The 13,023-nt window shown below is 42.2% G+C and overlaps 2 protein-coding genes across 14 annotated transcripts in view; one reads left to right on the forward strand and one right to left on the reverse strand.

Moving 5' to 3' along the window:
• PLCB4 (phospholipase C beta 4) overlaps positions 1–2,208 on the reverse strand; it is a 201,971-nt gene extending 199,763 nt beyond the window's left edge. For 7 of the 9 annotated variants that reach the window (XM_090134829.1, XM_090134828.1, XM_090134835.1 and 4 more), the window contains exon 1: positions 1,675–1,848. The gene's annotated coding sequence lies outside the window, so the exon portion shown is untranslated. Of the gene's footprint in view, positions 1–1,674; positions 1,849–1,869 lie in introns of those variants that run through there. The other 2 variants (XM_090134834.1, XM_090134833.1) reach the window with 1 other exon arrangement.
• A 71-nt stretch (positions 2,209–2,279) lies between these two features.
• The window catches only part of LOC116231893 (uncharacterized), a 112,286-nt gene continuing 101,542 nt past the window's right edge, over positions 2,280–13,023 (forward strand). For all 5 annotated transcript variants that reach the window (XR_016463963.1, XR_016463964.1, XR_016463965.1 and 2 more), the window contains exon 1: positions 2,280–3,666. The gene's annotated coding sequence lies outside the window, so the exon portion shown is untranslated. The remainder of the gene's footprint in view (positions 3,667–13,023) is intronic.

Below are 13,023 nucleotides of genomic sequence, written 5' to 3' on the forward strand. Positions count from 1 at the left end.
TTCATTTGAAATCTCTCTCTTCCCCCCTTCTGGTATTTACCTCTTCCCTCTCAAGGTTCTTTATTCTCTGCACAGTAAGAAAAAGCAGAGCGTACGTTATGCATAAATTCATGACAGAGAATACTGTTTTAGAACAAAGCTCCTTTGCGTGGGTGCATGTCTATAAAATAAAAGGCATTGTTACTCTACCAAGTACGTATCCACATCCAGCAATCAAATCAGATCTCAAAACTTTATTTTGACAGCTACACGCAGTTATATTTTCACCAGAGGTTTGACTTTCACATTAATACCTGGTTTTTAGTGATATCATCACAAGATGAATCAAAACTGACATCTGAAGCAAGAGTAGCAGTAATAATAGCTAGGGAAGAGAATTCTCATCCCTGAAATCTGTAATTTATTTTAATTACTTTACAAAGTTACCAACCACAGAGAGAAATGAGTCTCTTCCCAACTCATATTAAGAAACTGTCCCTTTATAATACAAAATTGCTCAGCTCTACATAATAATAATTATTTTGTGGTGCACAGCAATATTAGATATCCCTCCTCCAGAGGAAGCCTGCAAATACTGTTGGCGTTACACTTTCAGAAGTTAGAGAAAATAACCTGTAGCAATGCTGCCAGCTTGCACAAACTGTTCTAGTAAACGACAGAATCCAACCACCAACACAAACGTGTTACGAAAGAATCTTCTCCATCCTTTTGCAGAATCAGAAACACGTTTTCTCCGTGCTATACATTAATTCAGTTTATTAATTGGAAGACTGCACAGTGCAACATCAAGTTCGATGCTGCAAACAACCCCTATGTATTACGAAAACGTTTTGCACCATACTACGAATTTATGGCATGAAAGACTTTGATTCCGCATAGCCCCATCTGTCTTTCCTACGGATGCATCCCCATAGGCACTTCCATGTTACATAAACTCCTCAAGAGATGACGATTATTCTGTAACTTCCCCAAATCATTCTCCTTTAAGCAAGTATTACCTAACAAAGATGCATTATGCAGCTCAGAAACGCATTAGATTCCTGGGTTTCTACTAGACGCCAGCATAAAGGAATACCTGCTAAGTATTTTCAGATAATAAATAAAGACAAGCAAGGCTGGATAAGTGCAAGAGGGAAGGATAACCGGCATCAAGTAACAGGTGTCTGACTGCACATCATTCAAAGTCAGGCTTCAAAGAGGGTGCACAGCCTTCCTGGCAAAATGGAAACACTGCTTTGCACCTTGCTGTGGAAGTTACCCCTAAGAAAGCAGCTTCAAACATCTGCGCCAATTACACGCATACACAGGCAACCCAGGCACCGCATCCCGAGAGACCATTCTATTCATCTGAAAGAAAACAAAGCAGAGCCTTCAAAGGTGAGCCTGCTTTTCTTTTTCTTTTTTTTTTTCCCTAAAAGCGGGAAACAACAACAACAACAAAAAAAAAAAAAAAAAAAAAAAGGAAAAAAAAAAAAACACACAAGAAAAATAACCCACAAGAAAGTTATACTTCACTACACAGAAACATTTGTCACGCCGCCCAGCACTGACAAAATCCGGATGCGCTCAGAAACTACAAGGAGCCTCACAGCTGGCAGCGAGGATGAGGAGAAGAATTCGATCCCCAGTCACACACGCACGCACGCACACCCATAGGAAGTCTCACACACGTACGGACAGACAGACGTATGTTTGCAGATTTGCAGACGTCCTCCTCCTCCGAGGCCGGGGCCGCCGGAACCTCCCGGAGCCCGCGGCGGGGAGCCCAAGGTTACGGCCCGGAGCGGTGGGGCCGCTCCCCGCGAAGGACGCGATGCCGCCCGCCGCCCCCAACGGCCGCCCCGCGCGCAGCCCGCCGCCGCCTTTTACCTCAGCCGCCGGGGCGCGCGCCGCCGCCGGCCCCGCCGCGCTGCGCTGCGCAGGGTGGCCGGGGCCGCGCCGAGGCGACGACCTCCTCCTCCTCCTCCTCCTCCTTCCTCCTTCTCCTCTTCCTCCGCACACTCTGCCTGTGTGTGTGCAGCCCGCCCGCCTCGCAGCGGCGGCGGCTCCTCCTCTCTTCCCTTCCCTCCCCTCCTCCCCCGCCGCCGCGCCCGGCTCAGCCCCCGCAGCGCGGAGAGGAGAGGGAGGGAAACGGGGAACCCCCGCCGCCGCCGCCTGGGAGAGCGGGGCCGAGCCGGACCGCGCTCCCCACCCTCGGCTGCGGCCACCGCCGCCGCCTCCTCCGCCCGCCGCCGCGCAGGGCCGCGGGCAGCGCATGGCAAGTGGGCGGCGGGGCCGCGGGCGCGGAGCTCCGCCCGCGCCGCCCCCACGCACGGCCGCGCACTATTCCTATGGAACACGCAGGCATGTGTATGTATATACACGCGTTCGCCTCTCAGACTGTCTGCGTGGGCGGTGTTTCGACGAGGATGCCCGTGCCGGCGTGACTGTGTTTACTACGTGTTTTTAAAAGGCGGTTGAATGGGCGTGAAGGAAGCCCCCCCTCCCCGCGTTCCCTGCTGCGGCCAGGCCTTCCGAGCTCGGCGGGAATGCACCGCCGGGGAGAGTAAAGACTGGGGAGGGGGCTGGAGGAACCCCGGTTCTGTCAGACTGAGGGGAAGGTTTGCAGACAGCGTTACGGTACTGCGGGAGCCGACCATCTGAGTCCACAGACGATCATCAAAGAAAGGGTCCAGAGCAAAAAGCGCCTCGTAAAGTCTTCTGTGGTAATCCTGAGATCTGGCAGTGCCTTAAATCACGCTGTGAGGTCGGCTGCCTTTTTATATCATTATGATTTTTCTTCGAATTTTTGTCTCCAAATTGCAGTGGGACCACTTGAGGTTTATTTGAAGCAAGAAGCAGCTCGGCTTGCTTGGCATGCACTCGGTCCCTCTGGGTGCATCCATGGTCAGGAATGTGGGATCCCCTCTGCAGATACTCCCCAACCTGACTGCAGACCGCTGCCACGTTGTTGGCCGTGTAACACCCTGCTCCCTGTGCCACTGTTTGCTGTCGTTGCGTGCCCAGTGGCAGTTTTCCCTCCCTCCTCTGGCTTTTTGTGACAAGTCTTTTCCTCCGCATCTAGGAAAAACATAAACGCCCACAAAGACAAACAAAGTGCAGAGTTTTACAGCCAGAGCAGGTTCCTTGTCTGCAGCCACCCTTTTGGACTTCATCATTAGCAAACTGCTGAGACTGGCCTCCCAGGGCCTTGGGCTGGGCCACCCCAAAGTGCCACTGACACCAAACCTGTGATAGCACTTGGGAGTAAGGAAGGATGGCTGGCCCTGCTTGGGGACATGACCTCGGGTAAACTGAGGAAGCTGTGGAGAAAGAGCTGAGAAATCAAGCATAGAAAAACCTAAACTGATTTTGCTAGACTGTTGTAAAGGTGTTGAATTGCCATGAACTACTCAGTCTGGTAGCACAGCAGGAAGTGCTTCCGTGGGCAATTGACAAAGTTTTTATCATTCTGTACCACAGACTATGAAGTTCTAGCACGAACTCTATTGGTGCTAAATGTTGTACCACGATATGATAGAGATTGTTCTGCTTCTGAGAGCTGACATGGTGCTCCTGGAGCTGCCATGGAAAGGAGGTGAAGAGAGCGAGAGCAACAATGATATGATTTCTGGGACTGCCTATCAGCACAGCACACCTTCTCTCTGAGAGTTTTCAGTCACTGAGGTAAGCGTTATTCTAAGCGGATGTTTTTGTTTGCTTGTGTCTACTCAATTAGAAATTCCTCACAGGCATGGCGGTAAAAGTAGGTATTCAGAAATATATGAAGGGAAGTGAGCCTACAGATAAGGCTTAGGTAAGGTGTATCGTGCCAAAGGAAGAGCATAAAGAAAATACCAAAGGAACAGGAATGAGAAGCGCATGAGCTGGATGAATGCCAGAGCAGTAGTTACAGCCAATGAAGTTGGAGGACATCAGATTTAACACGAGATGAACACGGGGCTAGGGAAGAAAGGTTTGTTTGTCATTCCAGAAGTACTTGTCTCTAAATAAATGAAATGGATATGTGACAGAGCACTGGAACAGGTTGCCAAGAGAGGCTGTGGAGTCTTCTACGGAAATGAATTCAAGATTCATCTGGATGCCTACCTGTGCAACCTGTTGTAGGGTACGTGCTTTAGCAGTGGGGTTGGACTCAGTATCTTGAGGTCCCTTCTAACCCCTGTGACTCTATGATTTGTATGTGTACATGTGAAGGTTTACATACACTTCATGTCTTTTTCTTATCTGTTGGTGATGAGTGGCATGTTTTTTTGGTTGGTTTTGGGATATGTTAATTGTTATAAAAGATAAAAGTAATAATGACAATTATTTTAATTCCAGTGATGAGTAATGGCTTACTCGCTAACAAACACTATTTGACTCTCACTAGAAAACTTGTGTGGTTTGAGTTCAGGCCTGTAGAGCTTGCAACAGCTCTAAGTGTAGATAGTATTCTGGATCTTAATGATATCTGCCTTTTCTCATAATTTCTTTTCTCCTTCACCCACAAGAATGGCTTCTGCATGACAATATGCCATGGTTGATCTATCAAAGGCATTTTGTTCCAGGATTAAATCCAAGCCTATTATTTTTTTAAAACCACACACACACACACACAAAAAGCAAAATATAGAGACTTGAAATGTTTAAGTAACCACGTGAAATGCAGACAAGGAGTATTATCTCAGAATTAGTGAAAGTACAGTTTCTTTACAAAAGGCCTTACTTTGTTCTCGTGCACACTTACTGAAGTCACCTACATGACCTGATATCTCTCATTCATTGAAAGAAAGGTGGTCAAAGGAAGTTTTCAGGGCTGCGGCTCTGCAAGAATACTGCAGGTACTGACAATGTCAGTTTTAACAGCAAGTGGACTTTGCATCTGAAGGAATGGAAATAAGGCCATACAGTGGGTCAGAGAGTCCCCATGGAGCCTTAAGTGATAGGGTCAGCCCACAGATCTAGGTCAATTCCAGCATTACATGTTTTCTTGTGCTACAACTTTGTTTACAAACTAGACTTCTAAACAAGCTGCAACTGATGATGACACTTTCCTCCTTATTTCTCCACCAATATCCTTCTGACTTCAGCAGCACTTCCAATGAACTGGGGAAAAAAAAGTGTGACGTAACCACTTCGGAATAAGTTAGGAATGAATCTGGGAACTTCAAATTTTACAGCTTGTCCTTAAATTGACTTGTTACTTTGCTGTGAACAAGATACAGATGTTCCATTTCTTTTTCTTTGTTGCAAAATATTATTTTCCTCACTTAAAAGGACTTCTCAATGCAGGACAATGTTTTTCAGCTCTGGTGTTAAAAGAGTACATGTAAAAGTCTGTCAGTGCTGAAGATTACACCTTGGCAACTTAGAAGGTTTAGGAAAAGGTGAGCAGTGCTAATAATTCACATAAGTTGAAAACACAGTGCTGCAGGAAATATAGTAGAAGATGATTTAACCTCTGAAGTGATTAGCTGAAGCAGACAATTTAATATGGCTGCCTCCATGAGAGGTAGCAAGCCACACCACGCTATTGGTGTATTTGGCTAAAAATTACAGCTTTCCTCATAGAAACTAACTCAATCAGAAAAATTACTTTACCAACTACATTCCTTGATAGGTTTGTAAAGTCACTCGAGTCTTCCATTTTTATTTCTTAACTAACATCAGAGTGCAGAACACTTCAGAACCACAAACCTACTATGTGTCAGAATACCCACACAAAAGAGTTTGTTTTTTGTTGTTGTGGTTTTTTTTCAGGTTGTCCTAAGGCAAAATTTTCATTGGATATCACCATACCCAGTGGCTGAAAGTGTGTAGTAGATGTAGAAATATGGTAGGTATGTAAAATTCAAAATTTCAGTGAGAACATGGAAGCTGTAGTTCTACTCTATTAGCTCACATTTAGGCAAGATCTGTATAGCTGGTGTTGATCTACCATGTGTTGTCTTTCCTATCAATTTATACCACCTCTTGATCTGATCATTAACTTCTTTATTTCTAAGCCTGGATATTTCTGGTAGAAATATGTTGACATGAAATACATTTTGTCTGCTTAACAAAGCACAGTTAAACAGTCAGCTCAGAACTGGCAACGCAAGGCATTTTTCCTCAAGCACAGTCTTTAACACTTTAGTCCAAGCTTCAGAGAACATTAATTATCTTTTTCAACACTCATCTATTGTCATTCTGCACATTGCACAAAAACTGCTTCCAATGTCACAGGTAGTACTTGGGGATGACCACTCTGCCTTTGTTAAGAGCCTACTGGAACCTGCATTAGAATGATGGCTCAAACTGATATTTCTCATGATACAGCTTTATTACCCTGGGCTCAGTGCTGTGCACAGTAGCTACAGTGCTTGTAGCTACAGGGCTTCTGTTCTGCATGCTGGAAATCCCTGGAAGGACTTTGTTACTTGTGCCAAAGGGCTCTATCCAATGTGTTATCATCTGCCACTAATAGTACTGTGGTTGATATTGATGGGTAAATCTCTGGTCAATAGCAAAGCATCCACTTATATCAATGTTTTTTCCAAGTCTTATATTGCAGCCAAGTCTGTGTGTCTTTAATGCAAAAGGCAATTCTGTGGTTATTCAAGAACCCAATTGCAGATTGAAGAAAAAATACATTGATTTTTTGTCTTTTTTCAAAAAAAAAAATAATAATTATATATATATATATATATGACAATATATAACCACAAATAATTGTGGTTAAAATACCTTTTTTTTTTTTCCCCCATAACTCTTTCTTGAGCATTGCTGAACCATTTTCATTGCCTGAAGTAGCCAGCAAGCTTTGAACACTTTAGTCAGGGCAGTTAAAATTTTGGCAAAAAAACCTGGAAGTGCGAGGCAGTTTTAACTGTAGATGTCACTACCAGCTCTCCCTTGCAAAATGCTTGGCTACACAGGTATTTTGGTTAGGCAGGACACAGCATAATGAAAGAGATTTTCCTCTGAAACTTTCATTTTTTGCAGCATATTTTTCACAAGATTGTTCACTTTCCACATCTGTAAATACCATCCTGTTCCAGACCATTCATGATTCTGATAATTGATGTCAGCTATGATACACTTGTGCTGTAGATGCATACCATACCAAATGCTTTGATATAAAAAAAAAACCAAAAAACTGAGGTTGCCTTATCAAGCATTAGCTTGCTTGACAAACAAGATCTCTTCCAGTATCTTAGCCCTGATTCATTATGAAATAAAATCATCTCTGATAATTAGCTTCTTCCTAGACTTTTCAGGAAGCTAGACACACTCAAAAACAAGTGGGAACATAAGGAATGTTTCTCCTCTGCCTACAACAAAATATCAATGACAAACAGTGCAATTATCGTTTCTGAGGTCTTTCATATTAAATTGAGTGAATATTACTGCTCAAAAGTATGGTGGGTATCTACTCAGAATACTAAATAGTCTCCTCATTGTATTGCAACATATTTGTCTTCAGTCTTGGACTCCAAATATACTGAATGCAGTAGAACAGAAACATGTGGCTAGAGAAGAGTTCTCCAGAAGCTGGATTATGCAGCAGAGACAAAAACAGAGCTTTCATGATAAACAACTGTAAGAAGTCTGTGCTGAGAACTTCTCTAAGTATGAATGAAAAATGCAAGAATTTGTTAATTTAGGATTTTCCAAACTGAAGGGAAAGTTAAACACTAAAAGAGGACAAAGTAGTCCAATCTGTGTTTTTTTCTGGTTGATTTTTTAGCTTAGCAGTTGCCTGTTCCTTGTTTTCAGTACCATTAAAAGTTATTCAACATCCAGTATCCTAATATCTCCATACTTGTCATTTGGTTTATTATAAAATGTATGGATAGGAAATTTACCTCCATTAAGTAGGAAAATTGAAGACACTCACAAAGAGCATTAGTGGCAAGTACTTGCAGCAGCTATGCAAGTGGCACAGTGAAGAATAGAGACCCTTTAGTCTGTTCTTTTTCAAGATTTTATCATGGATTATATGACATTCTGCTTGCAATAGAAGGTTCCTTCCACACCTCTGTAAAATTATCAACATCTTCTCTATATTTTCTTCTAACTTTTCCAGAAAAGCTGAGTTAACTAACAGCATTACCTTGTATTTCTCTCCCGTTGGCATACCTTCCTGTTCTTTCTTTTCTAGGGCTTAGATTTTTTTTCTCAAAACTTCCCTGAAAAATTGTGGCATGATATCATTGGTCTTACTAAAGTGCAGTCAACCTTGATGTCATCTGTGTCATTTGTGCCGTCCAAGTCTAAGTGCATGTAGAGCACACAGTTGCTTTCCATGCTGCACCAACATCAGAGATGCCCCTTGAAAGTGACATTGTGTGTGTTCAGACTGTGACTCTGGATAGCAAACAAAGATCACATCAGCAAACTGTCTGAACAGCCTTGGTATTTTAATTCTGCTGTTACTTGACACATTTTTTCCTCTGGTACCACTGCAAAAGTTAGTGACATCAAAAGGACTTGACTGTTTTTCTCCATGAAGGTGTGTAAGCCCACTGGGAGTCAGCCAGATGTATTTTGTATGACAGCAAGCATGAGTTGTTCACCTTGTTTGACAGTCAGTGACAAAATACAAGGCTGTCTGCTGGCAAAGAGGGACAGAGGAAAGGACAATGCAGGCCACCTGTATGCCAGAGAGGCCTGAATATGTTAATGCCACCCACTGCTGAGCCATCTGCAGGTTATTACGTGATAGTGACTTGATGGACAGTGACTTATTAAAAAGAAGTCCCACCATATCCACTGCACAGGCTTAAGCGCAGCTCCTGCTGTGCTGTTTTTTATCTACTCACCTGATTATCAGCAGTTGTTTTTAATTTATTTACTAGCAGTGACACATGGCAGGAGTCCACAAATGCAGGAGACGGCAGCTGGTTGAGCCTCAAAGGAACCACTTTTAACAAGAAGTAGACAAAAAGCTACACTTTGGTAGGTGCAGAACAGGCTGGTCACTTGAATACCTATGCATCTGCTTACTGCAAGATGTTACTCTGGTAGCGGCAGCAAGAATGAGGCATTAATGCAACAGCAATGGCAGTGGCATTCCCCATTGGGGAACAGTGGGACATGGTTACAGGAGGTCCCTTTTAAGGTACTTCTGACATCACTACAGAATGGACGGCTAGTGGGTCCCCTGCATGCATAGAGCTCACATAAGGGAACTGCAGTTACCTGTCTTCTCCTTTTTGATATGAATAGTTGCCACATCATCTTCTTGATTAGCTAAGCTACAGGTGAGTAATTCTGAGTGATTTGTCTGTTGTCTAGTGTTGAACAGAGATCAACTCTGTGCAGTATCTCACAATGGTTAATACTCTTACTGATCCCAAGGGCACTAGGGTAACTAGAAGGCCACCAGTGGCTTTAAAAAAAAATAAAAATAAATTGTTACATCTCATTTCTACATTAATGGTCCTTAAACCTGTATCTTGAAGTACAGTAGTGGTGAGGAGTGGGCAGCAATCTCCACCATCAGGCCAGTGATGGACAACATCACATGGACAACAAACTGTACGAAAAACTGCACTTCCTAGCAGCCTCAATCAGTCAATGGCTTTCTCCTCAAGCTGCATAACAGGATTTTATCTCCTGACCCTTAAGAACTTACACTGGATGGGCTTGAAGGAGCCTGAGAAAGACTCCTGTGATTGCAGACAGCAAATGAAAGTGTCCACTTCTCTCAAGTACAGATATGCTGTCAGAGGCTTATTTCCAGTCTTTGTCCCCACCATTACCTCATAGGGCTGTTCTTCCCCTGATTTTAGAGAACAAGATATTTCCTTTTGCCAAGAAACCAGGTTGAAAACTCAACATGACTAGCCTCAGAATATATTCAAAACAAACAGTAAAAACTACTATTTGTGTTTCCGTCTTTGTCATCCTCCACTCATCCTCACTTTTCACCATCTGCTACTACAATCTCTAACTCCAGACAACCCCCACAGCCTTTCCTATTGACCCTGAAAAGGAAGGAGCTCTACTTGTAGGGCAGTGAGTCTACCCCAGCAGCACAGAGGGATTTGCAGGCACACAGCCAGGTGTGTCCCAGTTGCCTTCCTTCTCCAAGCACTGCCAGAAGCAAGAGAAGCATGCATCAGGTCACCTGGCCTCAGCAGAAGTTAGAGACAGAGTGCAGGAGATATTAAGGAAATGAACTTGGGCAGATAAATTACTGGTGCAATTTCACCAGTTTCACCAATTCCACCAAGAATGGATTTGGTCCAAGAAAACAGCAATAACATGACTCTTCACAAAGGCAGAGCCAGGGAATCAGATCACATGCTACAGCTCACATTTACAGTTCTGCATGTGCACTAGGACATGAGCTCTCAATTGCTCATCTTCAGTCCTCTAACTCGGTAGTATCACTTCTCAGACTAAAACCTTAATGAATGCTTGCCAAGTTCTTATAAGCACACCAAATTTCATAATTTAAACATGTTTTGAAGCTCCAGAGAAAAAAATGTACATCAGCGAGTACCAGCCATCTGGAAAGCTGTGGAGTCTTATTTTGCTCATTTGTTTGTTTGCTACTCAGCTACTACAGTACTGGAAGTGTAATTTTTTTTATTTTTATTTTTTAAATTTAAGGTTATAGCATGGGTTTTGACTACCAAATGAAAACACAGCTCATGCAGGAATAATTCACTGCTTTGAAACGTAAATGATTTCTGAATGATGAATGAGGTTTGTAGTTATGCCAAAGTACTGCCTATACCATTATGAACTGTTAATTCTTCCTGATACTGCTTGCAAAATGCCATTTTTCTCCTCCCTCCCAAGTTGCAAGTGAGGAATAGGATCTTGAAATTAGGGTGGAAAGGAAGAGACAGAAGCAGCCTCACCAGTCAGCTAATCAAAAAAATTATTGGTCACAGTATCTATAAGCATTTTTGAAGTTTCAAAATAAAAACTAGGAGCCAACATGTCAGCTTCTGATACTGGGAAGATACCAGTTGCCCCCAGACTGAGGTAAGACTGCAGGAATATTGGGAGGATTGTTATGGATTACAGAGGATGTCGATCCCATTAGAAGTGTATGATGCTATAGACCCTTGTCCCATGTTGTTTTGTTGCTTACAGCCATAAGCACTTCTTGAGCTACAGGAGATGAGGTACAGATGTGAGCTGAAGAACAACCTGGGAGATGAAGCTCCATCACAAGCTTGCACTGTCAACAAACTGTCATGCATACCAGGCACCCCACAAAACAAAAAAGGTTACCGTCATGAAGGCAACATTTTAACTAATGGGATTTCAAGGCACTGTTAGTACATGCAAAGAAAAATTTTAAGTACCAAGTAATTCTTGAGTTCCTAAAGATCAATTAGTGTTTTCTGCTCTACGCAGCTACAAAGCTTGTCCATAGACTAGAATGCTGACACCACTCCTACTGAGGTCCAGTATAGGGTAGTACAGTGACATTTCATAATACAACAGCAATGACAAATAATTACAGAATCGGAGGGGTTGAAAGTGACCTCTGCAGGTATCTGCATCATCCACAGCTGAAGTAGGTTCCGTAGAGTCAGTTAGCTGAAGTTATTCCACATACAAATGATATAGATGTTTAATAATAATAATAATAATAATAATAATAATAGGTTGTTTCCATTAATGGCCAGAAAATTCCTCTTTTTAACATTCTTCTCCTAAGGTCAATGTTTTTGAATATACTGTGTAAATCTAGGCTTTGACAAGAAAACTTACATTGTTTGAATTTATAGATACAAAATGCCTTCTAAAAAATGTCCTTTAGAATATATAATGCTCCCAGCTTGGGTGCACAGTAAGTTTAATACTACAGTGTGTGCCAGCTCTGCCTGTGTACAAAATCAAAACAGCTTTAAGTAAGTGATTGGGTTATTCCTTCCATGCTCACACTTTTTTTTTTTTTTTTAATTTATCCTTGCTGACATTAGTTTATGTATCACATTATTCATTTCTTAACACATCTTATAAGTGTTACATAATTCTGTTTAAAGAAAAAACAGAATGAGAAATGGATTTGAAGTTTGTGCTTTGACTTAAAAAAGCAAAACAAAACAACAACACAAAATACCTACATTTTCCAGTGTCTTCAGTGTCAGCCCTGCCAACATCAAGGATGGTGGACAAGGCCCAAAGTGAGAGAGTAAGTAGAATGCTATAAGTTAGATTGCCTCTCAGGACCACCATTTGTTAAATGAAATCACAAAATATATCATATATGTAGCCAAGGAACAGCAATAGCATTTTTAGAAGTAAAAGACAACTTGGACATTCCTAATATCTTAGTGTTACCTGTGTTACCTTAACAGGAAGGACAAGCTGATATTATTTTTTTGTATCTGATGATTCAAGTATGATTGTCCCCATCATAAAGAAAGAAAAAAGAGCAGAATGAACTGAAGATCAGCTCCAGATTCAACTGTATCATCACCATATAATTGCTGCTACCAGGAGCAGGGGAAATCTCTGTGTATGGAGGCTCATTGCACAGTTAAGACAGACATTCTTCATCTTTCTGCCTTCAGCTATTTCCCAGAAGCCAGAAGAGAATGGAGAAAAACAATTAGAACCTCTACCTTTCAATGGATGGATAATCTACAAATTCACCTAGCCTGAATACCAATACAACCATAAACATCGGCTTTTCTTTTTCCTAGCTCTGATAGAGTTTGAACACCAGGCTTAGTATTTCCTGTGAGAGCTCTCCATAATAATGATCTCTTATCCTAACAGCCAGCACATGCCATGATTTCTGAACGACACAGACATGGTGATAGTGGATGATTGTTTTGTTTTGCTTCCTTGTATTTTTTTATGTTATGTTCTTTTTGTTTGGTTATTTTGAGTTGCCTACCTAAATGAGTAAACAGAGTCATGAGAATTGAACACAAATAAAGGAGTGGAGGGAGAGAGACTAATACAACAAAGATAATTTCTGTGGAAAAGGAAAGCAGCACAAGCAGATGAAGGAGAGAACACACAAGAAAGAATAATGACAAGAAAGAGGACATGGTAGAAAATAAGAGTTAAAATACGCTA

Source organism: Phasianus colchicus, chromosome 2, assembly GCF_987193195.1.
Source record: "Phasianus colchicus chromosome 2, bPhaCol1.hap1.1, whole genome shotgun sequence".
Classification (NCBI taxonomy): domain Eukaryota; kingdom Metazoa; phylum Chordata; class Aves; order Galliformes; family Phasianidae; genus Phasianus; species Phasianus colchicus.